The following is a 6,222-nucleotide window of genomic DNA, read 5'->3' as shown; positions in this document are numbered from 1 at the left end:
AGATGCATAACATGTGAGAATAAAGACATCAAGTGGTTAGAGCATACGCTTATAAATAGCGCATTTAAAAAATGATTCTTTTGTCTTTGTTGAATTTCATAAGTGAAAGGTTTAGGATACAATGTTAGTATTGGTAAATTGTGTTTGGGGCACAAACGAGATGGAAACGGTTACAAATTTGTTGGCACAAGTGTGCAGTTTTTTCTTCAATTTAAAATAAAACACGAAAACTTGTGATCACAAAATAAAAGTGCGAAAGTGAAGTTCACTAATTGAATGGAGGTCAAACCCCCTCCCCCCCTAAACGAATGAATTTCGCTTTTTGAACTTCTGCGACAATCTGAGACGGTCCCTAAAGTCACATCGGTTTAGTCTCTTCGTAGAACAGTAGGAGACTGTACAGTTTGCTTTCCATTGTCGTATCAACCGTATGCACTATTACTTCATTTGACTTGCTTTATTCTGGAATATTGGCACCATCACAGTTGTAAAGACAATAACAAGACATGTTTTTCGCCTTTCAATGGCCATTGATAGAACTTCACCGGCCTATGCTGTTATCAGTAATCTGTGTGTCCTATAAGACGTATATCATTTAGGACATAAATTTGTGTCCTAAACCCCGGCGTCGCTCACGTTGATTGGCAGGTTTTATGTCCCTATGCCCATTTGTGTTCATCATTGGCTGCCTATATGTCCTCAAGTCTCATTAATATTTACTGTTCCGAATGCAACTCATTCATTGGCCGCCATATGTTCTTGTCCTTGCCTCACTTTCGGGTGTTCCTTGTCTCGTTCTGCCATGTGCTCATTACTGTAACGCATCTGCGAGCCCAGGCAATCGATACCAGACAGCTATAGAGCGTAGTCGCAAGGTTTGTGAAGACAAATTTGTTGCAGGGGTTGCCCCCCACCCCTGGAATTTCTCATACTGACAATATTATAGTGCTTTAGCAGCAAAGTATTCGTTTCTTGGTGATTTGTATTCAATCAAACACAAGCGTGTACAATAAAATGGTAACATGCAAAAACTAACTTGCATAATTTGTAAGTTTTTAGTTTTGCAAAGGTAGCAATTCTTGAGTAATTAGGCCGCGTTCAAATAAATGGTGAGGGGGGCTGGAGGAATTCAGGGGGGATTCGAAATTTTTTGGGGTAGTCGAGGGGGGGACTTGAAAGTTTTGCTCTGCCTCTAGGGGGGTGGAAACCTGAAAATATTTTGACTCCCAACATTTTGATGTCGTCCAATGGTTCTAATGTTAGTAATAATTGAACAAAATCTAGAACCGTTTTGTCCCATTTTATGTCTTTAATCTCAAAAAAATCTAAAAATGTATGAATGCCATTAAATTTTCGTAAACAAGTTGGCCTTGTAATGGGGCAGGAGCTTGCAATGTTGATAATTTTTCATATTTCTATGCAATGTATCAAACACAGTTTCTTGGTGTCTCTCTACAGCATGCTGCTGAAAAACACAATATTCAGTTTGTCAACAAAGCCCGTTTGTCTAAATATTGGTGATAATTGAATGATGCAAATGCACGGTACACGTAGGCTGTGTTGGCAAGCTGAATATTGGATACTAGTAGCTCAACATGCTGTAGGGAGTAGAACAAGAACGCAATTGTATAAATTGAACAAAAATATTGTCAAAATAAAAAGTTAATACAACTACTGCCCTGCTACTACATACTGGCAGTGACAGTGATACATGTAGCTCTGACTCTGATGTAGTTTAAGAAGAGTTTCGGTCATAGGACACTCGATTGACAGTGAAACATACATCTACTTGTACACAAGATCCAGCCAGAGAGCAACACATAGAAGACTAGGGGACTAACAGTTACCATGGATTTTTGAATTCTGGCATATGAGAACAATCAAATATTAGAGAAAAAAGATGGGGTCACCATACTTGATCTTATACAAATGTACGATGAAAAGTCAGTTTTTCTAAAATAATTTAAAATCAATATATAAAACCATTCATTTTAAGTTCATGCAGTGAATGAAATTTTCACATCTCATTGTACCAATAACACAAAAGTAAAACTTTGAATTTCTGAGATTAAAACATTAATTTCATGGAATATTTTAACCTTCCAGTATTGTCAATTTTGTAAAACATTTATAAATGGCATCTTAGTTGTATATGTCTTGTACTTTTGAAAAAAAAATTCGGTAGGTCACTGTGCTCATTTTTTCACAATTTGGTAAAACGTAGCTATGAATACATAATTTTCATACTCTCTCATGATTGTCATGTGCTTTTCAGCTGGTGCCATTGAACTGGCCAGAGTTGGATAAACTCAAGTCGGCTTAGACTGAGAAATCAAAAAAGTTCACTGATGCATTTAAAAATGAATCAATTTAAGAACTTGCCCTAGGTATATGGCTCTACAACCTGCTGATAAGAGGTAGTGTTGGACATCTGCGTGCAGAACGACACATTACATGTTTTTTTTTACTCTGTGTGCATTCCTAATAAATATGCGGCTATATGGTAATTTGGGGGGGGGACTTGAAAATTTTTGAGGGTATTGAGGGGGGACTTGAAAATTTTTCAGGGTATTGAGGGGGGATCTGAAAAAAAATAAGATTTCAATCGCGATTCCTCCAGCCCCCCCCCCCCCCTCACCATTTTTTTGAACGCGGCCTTACGCATACAAACAGCGGTGGTAGTCCCCGCTTCCCTTTCACTGCATTCCCGCTTTTGCGCGTATGACACGAGTGTGTAAAGGTTTGGGGGCTGTAGCTTGCAGCTGTACATAGGTGTTCCACAGTGTTAGTAAACTTCATTTGAATCGAGATATCACATCGCAAGTATGTTCGATATCAAAAGTACTAAGAAAGAAAAAAATCAAGTCGCCCCGTCAGTCATAGAGTGGAACAATAGAAATATCGACTGGTCGTTGTTCACAGCTTCAACAACTAAACGTGGTGACTTGTTTGAGTTTCTCGTTTGATTAAATTCGACTCGCTTGTAGAACGACCATGGATATGAGCGAAGGCTGAAGCCGATATCCTCAAGTCTCTGGCAGCCATATCGATCACTGTGGTCTACAATCAGAGCAGGCCAAAATACAGTCCGTCTCACACATAACATCTCAGTGTCTACTTTTCACATAACATCTCAGTGTCTACTTTTCACATAACGAGTGCAAGTCTGGTTTCTTTCGGGAAGTGCCGCCTACTGTCGTTATGCATGTCAAACAGTTCTCGAAAATGTATTCACCTGGTAACGTTTTCAGTCACTTCCTGTAGTTTTCGTCTTCTCCATCGGCGAATCCTTATGCCGTTATATCAACTTCATGAGTCGGCAGCTGGTACTTCATTATCTGGTCCAGAGACCAAAAAATCCTTAGTTTATATTGTTGCTTTAAGTTCTCGTATATGCAATCCTGTCAACAGTTCTACTCGTCTCCAACCATCCAGTAACTGCTGACGTGCGCCGGGATGACGTAGATTTGTGCCTATATTCTTCATCTCTACTGTTGAGCGTCTTTGCTCAGTTGCCTGCTTAAGTTAGAATGTTCCTTGGAGATAGTATTCGGACTCACATTTACAAAGACATTTTGGTGTACCACTTGTGGGAAATCATTTCAGAGCTTATATGGAGTAACAAAATTCTTCACATACCATTTGTGAAAATCAAAATCTTTGCGGCCATTTTGAATTACAAGTGTCGATAAATATTGGGTCCTTTCTTTCTCTAAACCCAAATTTAGCATAGTGACCCCTAGATATTTCTTGGTTTCGAAGGGAATTGTTTCGAGTTTCCTGATGGAAAGTTTGGGCAAACCTTTAACAATTTTTGTTTCAATGTCGAGGCTCATACTACCTTGTAAACAGACACTTTATGATTTTGAAAGACATTTTAAATCGGGGAAAAAAATCCTTCGTTAGTGTTTTGTAACGTAAACGGGGTCGCCTTGTATATGCACGCAGCAGGAGTTGAAACATTTCTATGTATTGATTAAGATCTACCAGTAAAGATCGTACTTTTAGTTCAAACATTTTTCCAAAATGTTTGCAACTTGTACGTGACATCATGCAATAAGTCACTCATTTGATCTTGAACTTTTGGATCATGTCTTTGCTCATAAACTGTTGTTATAACAATCGACTTGCAAGTTACATTGTCACAGACCTTATATCAAGACAGGCACTTTGGAAGTCTTGCGTAGTACAGTTGAGAATATTAGATGCAATGATCCCCAACATGATGAATATTAAAATATACAGTTTTGATAGCCAAGAGGCTCGGGTCTCTCTCTCTCTCCTCTCTCTCTCCTCCTCTCTCTCTCTCTCTCTCTCTCTCTCTCTCTCTCTCTCTAGATTGTTCTCGACAATATGCTTCTTAACGTAGCTTCAGCAAAGGCCTTTAACAAAGGAGGTTATTGCAATTATATCAATTTTTTATGTCAATGATCATCAAAAAATATTTTATATGCAGTTTTATCATCCAAAACAGAAGAGAGCAGAATCAAACACTTAGCAATCGTCTTCAAACAGACATTCAGCCCCCTGGACCGAACATTGTTGATGCGAGAACGCGTACGTTTTGTTTCTTCGTTATACTAGCTAATCTAATGTAACTAACCACAACTGAGCCATATTCTATATGCCATACTCTGCTTTATTACAACAGTAGTACACATGTACAGTTCTATCACATGTCATTGTAAAACCTGAAAATCTGTATATCACGTTATAGCTACATAGGAGTCTGACCACCATCTGTGAAAAGCAGTCAGTACACAACCCAAATGGAGGACCTGCATTTCCCTTTACGGCTGAACACGAAACAATTTGAGATTTCGCTCTAAAACAGATCAAAACCCTCTTACAGGGAAAATTGTCTTTGAAAAAGCGTGAAGTCTATCAAATTAATAAGAATGCATAGAAATAGGATTTTTCTATACGCCAGTGGGAGCGACGCAGACGCAAAAAGTGACAACGCTGATTTGGCGAAGTGCATGCAAGGTGCTCCAATAAGACAGTTCTCAAAGAAACATTTTAAACATTTACACCACTTTGGCAATTATCTCCTTGTATTTAATAATTTGACAATTTTGCCTGCTCTCTCAGATGCTTTCTGTCTCCGCCTTAAGCTTTTATGCTAATTAGGGACCCGTTTCAGCACCGATAAAACATTTTTACAACGGTCCGAGTGAGTTTTCGTCCAATCAGAACTATGTATTGATACAAGACACGCTGAAATGATATTTATCTTATTTCTCATTATGTGTTCTTCTAACAGCTCACTTTGCTGTCAATTGCTTTTACAGTTTACAAGCCTTTGCGATTTATCCCTACTTTACAACGAGACAATGATGAGAGGCTAGAATACAGATTCATTTCTCTTGGGTACAAATTCTATTTTTAGACTTGCTTCAGCTTTATTTACAATAATTTCAATATAATCTTTCCATAATGCTAGCATCAGAATATTGATAATACAACAATACAGTCAACCATACCTCCAGCTGAATTTCGTTTTCATTGGCCTATGCTTTGCTGAAGTAAACAATTGATCTTCTAAAGTCCATTCCTCTCCTCGACGTTGAAAACCAAGTTTTGTGTGCAAAGCCACTGGCGCTTCACGAAATGATGCTTTTGCAATGAATTGGATTTCATTTGACTGCATGACTATTTATGTTAATCTAGTGGTCAAAATTCTGGCGCAGCCCTGTCTTCGGTAATCTGGTACTGTATAGGTCATTCCAATATCACCGTATTCTTTGATAAGCGCCCAAGAAATCGGGTCTCCCTTTTAGTAGATTGCTAGATGCTGTTGATGTTTGATGGTGTTTTCAAATCTCGACACTGGAGGGGATCACCACATCCCATGCTGCATACATTGCCTTTCCATGTTTTTGTTGTAATGGAGCGACTGTAAAGTTTTTGGGAGCTGCCTATTAGCCATATCAAGTATGGATTCATTTGTGCAATCTAGGACATAAGAATATACAGGCTCGTGACACTGCAGTTTTATACCAAATTCTTTGTCAAGCAGTTTTGTGATAGACTGATCGTGGGCTGATTTGAAAAGCATGCAGACACATTTCGTATCCTTTTGCAAGGAAATTATCCCAGGCATGCGCAGCAGGACTTCCAAGTTTGTAGAATCCAGTGTATATAAAAAGTACCGTAATTCAGCTTCGTCGTCTCCCTCGTCATGTGCATACCATATGGCCACTAAACTGGTTAGATATTTGA

This window comes from Ptychodera flava, chromosome 18, assembly GCF_041260155.1.
Source record: "Ptychodera flava strain L36383 chromosome 18, AS_Pfla_20210202, whole genome shotgun sequence".
Classification (NCBI taxonomy): domain Eukaryota; kingdom Metazoa; phylum Hemichordata; class Enteropneusta; family Ptychoderidae; genus Ptychodera; species Ptychodera flava.
Note: the sequence above shows the minus strand (reverse complement) of the source record.